The sequence below is a fragment of the Uloborus diversus genome, chromosome 1, assembly GCF_026930045.1.
Source record: "Uloborus diversus isolate 005 chromosome 1, Udiv.v.3.1, whole genome shotgun sequence".
Lineage (NCBI taxonomy): Eukaryota > Metazoa > Arthropoda > Arachnida > Araneae > Uloboridae > Uloborus > Uloborus diversus.
This window is the reverse complement of record NC_072731.1, coordinates 228,958,307-228,972,988: the sequence shown is the minus strand read 5'-3', so window position 1 is coordinate 228,972,988 and position 14,682 is coordinate 228,958,307.

Sequence of the window (14,682 nt, the reverse complement as noted above, 5' to 3'; positions counted from 1 at the left end):
AAAGCCCAAAAAGCAAAGTCCGCGCGCAAGCGCAGTTGAAGTGGCAAATTTGTGATAACCGGGATTTAACGTTGAGTAAAAAGTTTCGCAGAACATGACGAAATCACCAGCTTTACCTTTTATAAAGCATCATGGTACCACCGGGGCGGATACAGACTAGCATTCGCGGGGCGGGGGGGGGGGTATGCTAAAAAATCAAAAATATTGTGTACGAAAAATTTCTGGAACTGATTTGGTGTCAATACAAAGCGTGAAATCGGTCAGAAATAAGCATCTAGTAGGGCACATACTTTTCAGAAGCAAGTGAAAGGAAGTTTTTGTTTTAAATATTTACTTAAGCAAATAAGAAACAAATGCAGAAGTTAGCGGCAAACACATACACTTCATTCATAAAGTATTTTAAACAAATGTGCAGTAATATATTTGCATGATATTCTACATTTGTCCAACCTGTATGCAATTAATAAATTGTGATCACATGCAGGGGTGCCCACCTGGGGGGGGGGGGCATGGCGCAGACTGCGCTATTGAAATTTTTAGAGTGGTTGTTTTAAGGCATATTTTCCTCTTCTTTTGGGGGGCTTCCGCATTGGGGGGTATTCGTGATTTGGGGGTTTTGCGCACTTGCTCTTAAGGGGTGATGGGCACCCCTGATTACATACAATAATAATAAACAGATAATTTTGTCAACGGTTTGTGGGGGGCATGACCCCCATGACCCTTTTCTTTGTATCCGCCCCTGTTGGTACAGTAAATTGCAACTATCTGAATCGCTTTCGGAATTGTGGAAACAAAACTTATGAAGGAAACATACTGCGATTTGCAGCGAAGCTAGTCAAATAGTTTACTATGACCGAGATATTAAACAAGCAAGAACTTTCATTTGAAGTACAGTACGTAAATACTGTACTAATATACAGTGCTTGTTAATACGCTTATCATGTAAAAGCGTTGCCTTTTTATTTGATTAGTTAAAAACTGACTTTATAAATGTTTTTTCTCTCTCATTTTTAAGATACATAGAATAATTAATTAATAGACGTATTTTTCAAAAAAATTCCAATTATCCGAATTTTTTATTATTATCCGAATGGGTTCGAACCCAATTGATTCGCATAATTAGAGTTCTACTGTTGACACAATATCGCTATCTCTATTTAGCGATGTGAGTTGGCGCAGAATAATGAGTGATGTAGCAGAGAAGAAAGAGATCACTGATTAAATGGAAAGGCGAACATTCGGTTGCAGGCGGAAACGGACGCGTCTTTGTTTTTTCAGGAGCACTTTGCCGTTACAGATGTTTGTTAGCCTCTAAATAAAGTAGATTTGCATTGAAATAAACGAAACACGTGCTTCAAATTTTCCCTTTTCCCCCTCATTGAGATTAAAACTGAGGTACTTGAGGCTTAACTGGCCACTTTTCAATTCCATGGGAAACGTGGTCAGACAGTACCTAAAAATCTCTGTATGTCTTCCGATTTGTCCGCTTCATCAGGTCATCTTGTTTTATTTTTGTGATTAAGTATTCGATGAATCTGATTACTTTTCTTATGACATTAAGTTTTATGATGTTAAGATTAAGTTTTCTGGGTTGATTACTTTTCTTATGACGCTATAATGATATGTAGGGCTATTGTGCTTTTAAGACACATACACACACACACACACACACACACACACACACACACACACACACACACACACATATATATATATATATATATATATATATATATATATATATATAATATATATATATTCATTTATTTATTTATCACTGAAACTTGTAAAAACTGTTGAAAGTTTTATCTCATAATGAAGAAGTCTTCAATTGCTAAACTTTCTGCTTAAATTATGTATTTATTTATACAGGTTTTACGATTTGAGAAGAGTGCACTGGATAGCTGCTGGTTTCCCTCTGTGAAAACGAAGTGTTTTTGAAAATTCCACATTATATTTTGAAAGCTTTTTCTCTTTTTAACAGCTTTTTATAAATTTAAAGGAAAGAAATTTGAATAATGAAGTGAAATTAAAATAATTCTTGCAGCATTAAAACTTTCAAATCTTAGCCTAATCATTGAATTAATAATTGTTAAAAAGTATCTTATTTGCTGTGCACTTATGTAGGTATATACTTTATACACTGAGGTAACAAAGGTCATGGGAAGCAAGCGTCACGTACAAAATATATAAATGGGCGGTGCATTGGTAGAGTTTTCATTTGTACTCAGGTGATTCATGTGAAAAGGTCGTGTGAAATCCCAATTGTTGTCGCACGATGGAATTTAACGAATTTTGAACCCTTAGAGCAGGAATTAGTAAATGGAGGGAGCAAGTCTAGTCATTGACTTGAGGCTAAGACTCCCAAATCTCCAAGTCACGTGGCTGACACGTTTTGCGTGAAACTAGCGAAAGAATTTCTTCCAATGCTTTGCTTTAAAATCTATCGAGTGACTTGAGTTGTTTTTGTTCAAGAAAGAAAGTCTTCACTCCTACCATTTTATCTCTTCTCAATATTTGAACCCAGAATGGTAGCTGGATTTAGATGCGTAGTACGTTCTATTTTGGAATTGAACATTATAAAGTTCTCAGTGTCGAAAGAGAACATTGCGTTGAGAAGACAAAGGACAGCATCTGCAAATGTTTATTTTTACTTTATTTATTTATTTTTTGCGTGTTTGTCATTTACTGTACTGTAGCTTTATTGTAAAAGCTTGCTTATTTTTTGGACACTGAAAATAAAGCACAAAAAAAGCGTCAAAATCCAACATTTCCCCATTGTTAGTATGGAATCCAAAACACGTTTCTTCAAGTATCTCGAAAACTCATTTCTGCAGATGCTTCCCTTTACCTTCCCACGGCAGTATATTGCTTAAAGACTTAAGATTTAATTTCGAGCATAACCTCCCATCATGGACAACGCTGTAGTCGACCGAAACCAGCAATGCGTGATATAACTAAACAAATGAATATGGCACATACGATAGGCATGTCAGTTAGAACATGGTAGTAAATTTCGACTGTAAATAGGCTACTGCAGCAGAATACCGACTCAAGTGCCTTCAGAACCAGCACGACATCTCTTGTAAAGCTTCTCCTGGGGTAGCGACCACATTGGATGGACCCTAGACGGCTGGAAAACCTTGGCGGCTTGGTCAGTGAAGTCGTGATATTTCAGTTGCTAGCTTCAGTTGAGCTGATGGTAAGGTTCTAGTGCGACTCAGAGTCCACAAGGCCATAAACCCAAGTTGAATCGATTATTTCAGAAAGGGCATATGTTACATTTTTTTCAAATTGATTTAGCTATGGTTTTCCCATATTTGTATGTAGAGACCGACTAGTGTAGAAAGGAAGTCAAGTACAACAAAGCACTTTATTTAGGGGTCACATTTTTCGTTTAGTGCAGAAAGAGCATAAGTCCCGAACTTATGCCCTTTCTGCACGAAACGCGAAGGAAGAAATAGTAAGACGCAATGGCAAGGTTATAGAAGAACTAGATTTTTTGGCGTAATGGCGAAAAAAACTGTATACTTTCAGTAAGGTATATGCTAGTCAAAATAAAAACAACACTGCAGGAGACTTTTTCTATAAATAACACTAAAGAAATTTAACAAGATTGCTGATGACTTTCCTCTGAGATCACATTTGTTTGCCCTTTACGACCGGGATTTTCGGACATTAAAACGAATGTTAAACAAAAGCGACAGATTATTACCATGTGAAATCCAATCTCTTATAAGTGAAATTCTGAAATTACATCAAGATTCACCGTCACATCTGTTGAAAACAATGAAATCTGTAACTGCTAAAACAAGTGCCTATCATTTTTTAAGAGAGACTCCCAAATTGAGATTTTGGAAAAAGATTCTACTGGACGACAAATGTTTTCAAACTATCAACGTTTATGATGTTTGTATACAGTGGCTCCCAAAAGTGTTCGTACACTTTGAAATTTTTTAGTAAAATCAAAATAACTCAAAACTGAATTCGAATATAAAGTCCAACATTTTTTCACATCATTCCTATGTCATTCTAAATATAACCCATACGTTTTTTACAAAATATTGACGGATCTTCTTTTTGAAATGGGTCAGAAAACGAAGAGACAGAGAAATAACACGCCACAAAAGTCATCGTACACTCAAATATTTTCGAATAAATTCATGATTAAAATTATCATATGCCGTTTTATTAATATTTTTGCATTGTGTTGACCCTTGTAAGTCATTTGGCTTTAATATTTGGTTTATTTATTCCATAATATATTGCTTATTACTGTAAAATGGCTGGTATTCGTAAAAAATCGCAAACGCGATTCAAAATTTGAATTTTTTTTCCCACAGTAGTGGTAAATTGGTTTCAAATGTCCCTAAATTAGTTAATTTATTTGTTTGTATAATAAAGTGCTTGATAAAATGCTTTAAAGAAAGGAATCAGACCGAAAACAAGGTAAGAAAAGTTCAACCGGCAAAGTTGACAAAACGTGATCGTAGATTTAAAGTTAAAAAATTTATGAAAAATACACATTTCAGTAATGTAAAAGTTTCTGCAGAGTTAAATGAAACATTTTACATTTAATTTTCACCTAAAATTGTTCGCCAAGTTCTTTGATTAGCTGGATTAAATGGGACCTCTTCCCGCAGAAATTTTCTTGGTCGTGCGAAAAACAGAAAGCTTACGATTTTCGTCCCAAAATCAATGATAAATAAGCTAAAAACAGTCTAGAATCAAGTCTTACTTCCAGATAAAAATTAATTTAACATTTTTGGTTAAATTGTTGTGTAAATGTAAGTAGAAGAAAAAATTAGGAACTTAATCTTAAGAACTTAGTTGGATCAGTTAATCAGGACGGTAAAGGTGTTTTAGTGTGAGGGTGCATATCAGCATCAGGACTTGGTAGTTTGTAATTTTTTGATGAAATAATGTATCATGCTCTTCCTTTAAATATTTTAAAAACCAATTTTGAACTCTTAGCCAAAAATTTGGTTATTGGAAACAACTTTGTTTTTTATCAAGATAACGATAAGAAGCACACGGTTTTCAACGTTTGCGTCTAGTGCCTCGAAAATCGTCCTAAAATTTAGAAAATACCCCTTCAATCTCCAGATTGTAACTTGATGTAACGTATTTAGAGATATCTGGAGGCTAGATTACGAAAATAGGGCTTTAAAACGAAAATAGAGCTAGAAATAGTAATACTCGAAGTGTGATATAGCACTTACCCAGAAATTACGCTAAAAAAAGAAAGAAAAAGAATGAAATCTATTCCCAGATGTTTAAAAGGTGTTATGAATACTATATGATATTCTACTAAATAATAACTTAATCAAAAGTTAGATTAGTCAATAATATATAGACATTTTATAAAGTGTACGAAGACTTTTGTGAGATAAAATTTCCGGCACTTTTCGGTTTTTGATTTTTAAAAAATTAAGTTTTAATATTTTTTAAAAACTTTTCATGCAGTTTTGTTAAAAATTGATCATAGATCTTATAATTAAATACCTGTTCCGAAATATTAATTCTAACCAATGATTTGGGGCCTATTTCGTTGAAAGTCGTAGGTGTACGAAGACTTTTGGGAGCCACTGTATTTGATAAAACATCGAAGGAACGGTTTCAGGATAGCTATCTTATAGACGATTTTCAAGAGAATCTTGCAAAGTAACGCTTGTCGGCTGAACTACCTTTGTCAATATTGAGTATATATGGAAAATTTTCATACTGTTGGAAAAAATAACAAATATCAAGATGATTATTCAGTGCTTTGAACATAGTCATGCTAATATGTACATCGAACTTAGTACACAAAACTAGGCAAGAGAAGGATAGAAAAAAAAAAGATTTCCATGGAGGATGTATTTGATGAATATGAATATGAATATAGGTTTATACAACATGTAAAACTTTTACTTTTTATCTCAGTTTGTTAGTTTTTGTGTTTTTATTTATTTATTTACTTTTTACACCAGACTTTATTATTTCACTAAAACAAGAGGAGAGAAAGAGCAAAATACAGGATGTATTTTCTTAAGATAATGAATTTATGAATACGCACTTCACTAATTATTTTTGTGACTTTTTTATTGTATCTTTTATTATCATAAATCATTTTGAAACAAATATGTTTCACTTGATTTTCATTTCCATCACTCTAAACAAGTCTTTTAGGATATTTATTGCAGAAAGGGCATAAGTCCAAATTAAAAATTGTTTTTAAATTAATTTCAGTGACAAAATGAAACGTAATTTAAGGTGAGGTAATGATCCTAGTTGTGGCTAGTTTAGTCATAAAAATTTTCGTAGAATTCAGTTCATTTCTGAACGAAATAATCACTTTTTATTGATTCCTGAAAAGGTGCATTAGTTGGACTTATGCTCTTTCTGAAATAATTGATTCAGTTGTCAACAAGACAATGTGCAATAAGATGGACAGTAAAAACTTTTTTTCCTAATTTCGGTAATGGGGAGTGCGGAAAGGGTGCCATTGGTGGAGTAAAGGCATGATTTACTAGGAGGGAAATTGCCAATCTTCGGTGTTTCGCCATGCTCCGGATATGCACGCGCGAGCCAAATCGACCGATTCCCTAAAAAACCAGGGGAAGAAAAAAACCAGGCCTTTTGATGTTGTTTATGGAAGTAATGTCATTAAATTCAAAATCACCATGTTCAAAGAAAACCTGATAGGAAATAATTTTTTCAAAACTTCCGTGGAGAAAAAAAGAGCTAGGAAAGCTTTTCCCGTGAAGAGGGGGGGGGGGGATGTTAAATCTCCCTTTTAGTTCTTTTTGGCGACTTAAAATCTCGGCAGTTTTGCGGCAAACCTAAGTCTAAAACTGAAAGAATCTCAGATTTCAGATCAGATTTGATACAAATTTGATGTAGAATTTCGAAGAGAGTCGCTTGTCCTATATAATACCAGCAAGAACCATATTTATGGTTATAATTCTATTTGTTATGTGTTAATAAACTTTTGTTTCGTTAAATTGACAGTTGTCGTTTTTGTGACTCGTCTACAATTTTGAATTGAACTAAGAACTTAAAACATGAATTTGAAACCTGCAAACATTGGAGCTACTGATTTTTTTTCAGGGGGGATACGTCCTTGGAGAAAAGGTATCGGCAGTTCTCACATTTATTTATTTATTGAAAAGGGGGTACAGTCCTTCCTTAGAAGTGATATTAAATTTTACTCAAGGGGAAAAATTGATTTTCTTCTTTCTTTTTTTAATTTTCGAACAGCATCTTGGATTCATATGTAATAAAAAATAATGGGGCATACTGTGCAACTAAAACTAGTTTCTCTTGATTTTACATGTAACTTAAAATGTAGGATGGCCCAAAACTCTTGTAACAAAAAAAAAAAAAAAAACATGGAATAATTTCTTATTATATAATTTCTTATGTCTATTGTTTTTATCTGGGCAGTAGGGTCCGTTGGGGTAGTTTGGGTAGTCGGGGTAATTTAGGTATAGGTTATATTTTATTAAATAAAATGAAAACTATTCATTTGACTCACCCACAAAACTTCACAGCTATAAACATCATCCTTACCTATGAATATATGCTGGGAAAATGTTGCCAACACTCTTTTTAAAATAGATAAAAAAAGATCAGTTTTTTGAAGATGTCAATGCAATGCAAGCCAACTACTTCCTAGTAGTGCAGCTGATTAATCTGCCACTCTGTTTTTCAAGTTTAGGTATGCAGACATTACATATGTTTACTTTAATTTGGCATTGAATTAAAACACTTAACGCAATTGGTTTTCATGTAATTAATGATTTTAAAACATGGGGTAATTTGGGTATCTATCACATTTTACCAATCCGAAGGACAAATAATAATTTTATTGGACTACAAACATAGGCATATATGTGTATCCTCAATACCCAAGGTAATATGTGCTAAAAATGAATTGGAAGGATTTGCTTTAATGTTCTGTAACAAAAAACTGCTTTCCGTCAATTAACGGCTTGTCATATTCTGCTGTTTTCAGTCTAAAATCCATCTTAATACTTAAAAAAGCTAGTATTCATACTATGCCATTATTTCTACTGTACCTACATTCAACCTAAGTTTGAAAACATTGAGTAAGACTGCTATTAAAACAATGCTTTGCTCTTTAAACATTACTATACCCAAATTCCCCCATTCACGGGATAATTTGGGTATAGTGAAACTTATGTTTGACATTTATGTACAAATAAGTCTATTAACATGTAATTTCTAGAAAATTATTTCGGAAAGTCATAATGCTAAGCTGAAACAAGAAAAAAAAAGTTATATATAAATTTACTATAGGACTCTGGGAAGTTCAAAGCAGGTCATTTTTAACACGCTTTTATTAGCTTCACCTGTATGTATGTATGTATATATGTATGTATCTTGAAACGGAATCTTGCAGCTCGAATTTCGCCCACTTCCTGCGATCGGATTCTTTTGAAATTTGGCACGCGACCTCAGACCCGATGACAATGCAATATTCTATAATCAAATTAACTCTTTTAATTGTTAGTATCCTCCGATTTTAATCAGTATTTTGGCATAAATCCAACAATGTGAAAAAGGAAAAATTAAAAAAAAAAAACATTAAAAAATGCTCGCAAAAATTATTTAAAAATATCTACGAAAACTTTTAATTTTTCTGCATCAGACAAAATTTGTTCCAATGTTTCAAGGTTTTTAGAACATGAAATATAATTGTTTTTAATTAATTTCATGCCAAAATTTAGGTGAGCCTTCGATTGGAAATTCATTGCTGATCAGACCAGTGTTGAACAAAACTTTTATTCAAATGCATCTCAAATTTTCAAAGCAATATTAATACGTATGATTTCCGCAAACATACATCGATGACTCACAGTAGCTTCCCATCGGGGTGCCCTTGTCTTAACTTTAAGATATTACCTCGCACTCGTTTTATAAATAACTTCGTCGCCTGATAATTCTCCAACATAAGACTAAAAAACAGAAAAATAAAATAATAGTTTCAAAGACTAAAAAAACACGCTTTCGTAGCAAAATGAACTAAAAAGTGAAAAATAATCTTTGGATGATAGTAGTTGACCAATCACTTAATTTTAATGTAATACAAAAAAGCGTGGGGTGCTGTCTATTTACATTTTTGCTTGGACAACAAATAAAGAAATTCAAGACAACTGATAAGAAGCCCCCCATGCTTTTTTTGTATTGCATTAAAATTTTGTGATTGGTCAACTACTATCATCCAAAGAATATTTTTCACTTTTTAGTTCATTTTGCTACGAAAGCGTGTTTTTTTAGTTTTTTAAACTATTATTTTATTATGCCCAAATTACCCCGACAGACCCTAGTTTCGCAAATAAATTTTTAAAAACGGTCATTCTTTTGCGCTAACCCTGTATTCTACAAATCCTTAGTTTATCCCTTCTTTAATGTTGTTGGAGTGCAAAATTATTTTACACATGATTCAAAACGCGTACTACCATGCGTTCTTACGAAAAAAAAACACGCCCAAAACTATCACAAATATTCATTAAATCTCATAAAACTTAATCTGACAGAACCTCCCTTTGTATGATCACAACCTAGACTCTCCATCACTGAAAGAGCACACAAGAAAAATAATGCTCACAAGAGCATATTTCTTGGAACTCCACACCACACGCCCCCAACCCTGAACCATGCTTCGTTAATATTTAATACGGATTAGAGGGTGGAGTTCCATACTGCACCATCCTCGTTGCTTCCATAATGAAGAGAACTCTGCGAGGAATAGAATGTGGAAGTTCTTCGCTCTGCGGCTAAAAGAATGGATTTGCATCACCACTGTCATCACTCTCTGCTCGATGGCGAAGGTAAGAGCGTTAACATCGGAAATTCGTTATCAATATAGAATTTTGGAATCAAATAAAATTTCATTGACTATTGATTTATCTTTTTGTAGTTCATTTTTAGGTAATGAACAATAATAAAACATAATTGAGAATTCTCAAATGTTAAGGAAATGCTCAAACCATGCATTAAAATTTAAAAAGTTTTCGTTCTCAAAAAGTTAAATGTACGCTTCTTTTAGAAAGATTCATAAAATAACGATAAATGATATTAATTTCTGATAGATATTTAGCCCTTAAATTCTGATTTTTTTTAGAAACTTTTTTTTTATTTGCTTTGTCTATTATTGAATTCCTACTATTAGTTCACTCTCCCTATGTATATATTTATGTATCTTATTCGAATTTTCGATCGTTAATAAAATACTTTTTAGTCAGCTACCCAAGTTCAAATACATTTTTTGAACTTGTAGTGAATGACCCTTTACATTAATACAGTTTTTTTCCAAATAGTAATTCATTAGTTAAATTTAATTTTTAATTTTAGTTTTATATGGGAGGAAGAAAAATACCTTATGTAAGATATTCAGTACGATATAAATTTATATTACTTGTAATTATCTCTATACATTAAAAAAAAGTAAGGTCAAAGAAATTGTCGAAGGAAGTCCGTGGCGGGCCTGTGTCTCAGAGACTCCATAGCACCTAAAGCCTTGAAATTTTGTACAAAATTACTTCGAGCCTCGTTGGTTTGCACCTGGGTATTTTTTTTAAATTCAAGTTAGTCTCTTTGTAATTTTTTATTCACGTAAATTGCTTATTAAGAGCCATTGTCTGTAAGGATCAGGCAAGTTGTGATTGTTGACATTTTTAATTTTCTTTATTTTTGCAAATGTTGTTCCTTATCATGAATGTAATGTTTGTGCAAAATATGAGCTTTGTCTGCCTTACCGTTTTTGGGAAATTAAATTTTTAAATTTAGGGGACGTGGCACATTTTTGCGTGTTTTTTAAATTTGCAGATTTTAAAGTTCTTGTTGCTTTTCAGCGCCACTATAATGACATGGATTTTTAAATTCTATACTATTATATGATCTTCGTAGGTACTATTACAGCTGTCAAATCGGTGTCACTACGAGGGCGACAGTCACAAAATCCGTTTAAAAATGACCGAAAATGAATTTTTTTACTACATTCAATGCCAATTTTCTCGAAGCGCCTTTATGATGACACCAACGTTTTTACATAAATTCCTAGCTACACTTATATACATCAAAAATATGCAATAAAATTGGTGTCACCATAAGGGCGCCAGAAGATATTGGAACTTTTATGTGATAAATTTCACAAAAATGCAAATTTTTAAAATCTAACTACTACTCTCGCCCTCATAGTAGAGATCTGAAACTAATTAAGTTTGATAACCAACATGTTCGTCCAACATATGAACTAAAAAAATCGGTGTCACTCCTATTACTTTCGGAAATATAATCATTCGAAATTAGTATGTTATAGAGTTATTTAAAAAAAGACTTTTCTAATTCGAATGGCTTTTTGCACGGTTTGTTTTAAACTTTAATATAACATTTCAGTAGTGACACCTAAAATAATATGTTTCTAATGCTTTTTATAAAAAAAGCTTTATAAAAAGCATTAGAAATACAGTAAATCGATATAGGTACAGATGGACGTATTGTGTAATGTGCATTATAGGCTAAAATAGTCGCACTAATTTTCATATTTTTTCAACCATACTAATGTTTTATCTGTTATTTATGTTAAAAATGCAACTATTTATAACATAATGTCTGAAATAGTTATGAACATAATGTATTATATAGCGAGCATTCAGATTCTGAAACATAGTTTGAGGATGACGTAGACTAAAACAAAGAAAACATAAAAAATCAAATCACCCAATTCCAGAAAGACGGTCATCTCTTATTGATATCTGATAATTTTGTACCACTAAATCTTGGGAAAACAGGGTATCCCGGAGAAATAGTAGGAAAACATGGTATCCCGGAGAAATAGTAGAAGTTGACCATCTGCTAATCTGAATTCAACTAGTCCCCTCATAGCAGAGATCTGAAACTAATTAAGCTTGATAACCAACATGTTTGTCTAACATTTGAACTAATAAAATTAGTGTCACTCGTACTACTTTTGGAAATATTATCATTCGAAGTTAGTATGTTGTGGTGCATTTTTTTCATTTATTTTTTTTTTAATTTATTTTATTTGTTTATTTATGTATTTTGTTAATTTAATCTTATCACACCCCAATAGTGTTGATCATATTTATTACTTTCTTCTATATCTAATATATAGAAGAAAGTATTGGATTCGTGCAAATTTTCGAATTGCGAATTTTGACGGATTCGAACGTTTTGAGGTGTGCTGAGTCCATTTCGACCATTTTTGGAAAATGTCTGTCTGTCTGTGTGTATATGTGTGTGTGTCACGTCTGTGTGTGACCAGTTTTTTGTGGCCGCTCTACAGCAAAAACTACCGCATGAAATCGAACGAAATTTAGTACACATATGTGCCTCTATATGAACTTGCGCCCATTGGTTTTTGGCGCGAATTCCTCCAAGGGGGGGGGAGCAATGGGACGTTTTTTGAGTTACTCGTGCTTGCTATTCCTCAGGAAGTAACTGGCGGAATCAAACAAAATTTGGTCCATACGTTGCCATTAACAGGAACAGGTGTTGATTCAATTTTGGTGTCAATCACTCAAACGGGGGTTGAGCTACAGAACGTTTTTTGTCGTCAATTGTGACTGCTGTATATCAAGAAATAATGAACGGAATGAAAGAAAAATTTATCGGCAAGTAGCCCTTAGTGGGTATAAGAACTGATTTTATTTTTGTGTCAACAGCTAAAAAGGGGGGTAACGCAATCACCCGTTCTTTTTTTTCCATTGTGAGTGCCCTATCTCAAGAAGTAATGCTACGTTCTGGTTGAAATTTGGAATATATGTGAATCCATATGTAAACAGGCTTTGGTTCAATTTTGACGCCAATCGCTCCAAGAGGTGTTGATTTTTTTTGCGAATAAAAATATTTTTATTAATGCAACAATAAGAAAGATAAATTGTAATAGATTGTCGTCTGCGTATTTCTCGTTATTTTAATTGTATGGAAATGATAGGAAATATTATCTCAATGATTTAAAATTTTTAACTGTTGCCATCTTATGTTTGTTAACAAATAAAATATTTGTAATTAATTGAAGCAAGGCTTTTAAAATAACTTTCAATTTTCGCTCTTTGCTTTGCTTTTGCAATAATTCAGACATTGGGATAGTCGTCAAGTTTTTGCATGTGTAATTTTGTTTTTGTTGGGAATATTGCTTCCTCGTCAAGCATTGGGAGGGATCAGAAAAAAAGAAGAAAAATATAGAAGAAAGTTTCGTGATGGCCACAACACACTAGTTTTTAATTTATTACAAAGAAGCAACGTTTAACATAAACAGCTTTGGGCAGTAAGAGCGTCTTTATCTTGAATAGAAAATGCTCGTTTTGATATAGGTACAGGTGGATCTATTGTGCATAATATGTTTAGATTATCATACCAATACTCGCCTTTTTTCCAGTCAAATAAATTTATTTATTCCAATCCTTCTTGCCATGCATTTGATCTTTACTTGCAAATGCTCAACTTCTACTATTTCTCCGGGATGCCATGTTTTCCCAAGCTTTAGTGCTACAAAATTACCAGATATCAATAAGAGATGAGCGTCTTTCTGAAATTGGGTGATTTGATTTTTTTATGTTTTCTTTGTTTTAGTCTACGTCATCCTCAAATTATGTCTCAGATTCTGAATGCTTGCTATATAATACATTATGTTCATAACTATTTAAGGTATGATATAAATAGTTGCATTTTTAATATAAATAACATTAAAAAATTAGTATGGTTGAAAAAAATATGAATATTAGTACGATTATTTTAGCCTATAATGCACATTACACAATACGTCCATCTGTACCTATATCGGTTTACTGTGCTTCTAGTGCTTTTTATAGAGCTTTTTCTTTTATAAAAAGCATTAGAAACATATTATTTTAGGTGTCACTACTGTAATTTTATATTAAAGTTTAAAACAAACCGTGTAAAAAGCCATTCGAATTAGAAAAGTCTTTTTTTAAATAACTCCATAACATACTAATTTCGAATGATTATATTTGCGAAAGTAATAGGAATGACACCGATTTTTTTAGTTCATATGTTAGACGAACATGTTGGTTGTCAAACAATTAGTTTCAGATCTCTGCTATAAGGGCGAGAGTAGTAGTTAGATTTTAAACATTTGCATTTTTGTGAAATTTATCACATTAAAGTTCCAATATCTTCTGGCGCCCTTATAGTGACACCAATTTTATTACATATTTTTGATGTATGCAAGTGTAGCTAGGAATTTATGTAAAAACGTTGGTGTCATCATGAAGGCGCTTTGAGAAAATTGGCATTGAATGTTGTAAAAAAAATCATTTTTGGTCATTTTTAAACGGAGTTTGTGGCCGTCGCCCGCGTAGTGACACGGATTTGACAGCTGTAATAGTATCTAAGAAGACCATATAATAGTATAGAATTTAAAAATTCATGTCATTATAGTTGCGCTTAAAGCAACAAGAATTTTAAAATCTGCAAATTTGAAAAACATGCAAAAATGTGCCACGCCCCCTAAATTTAAAAATTTAATTTCCCAAAAACGGTAAGGCAGATAAAGCTCATATTTTGCACAAACATTACATTTATGATAAGGAACAACATATGTGAAAATAAGAAAAATTTAAAATGTCAACAATCACAAATGCCGTAAACTGCCTGATTCTTACAGACAATGGATCTTAAAGGGATGAA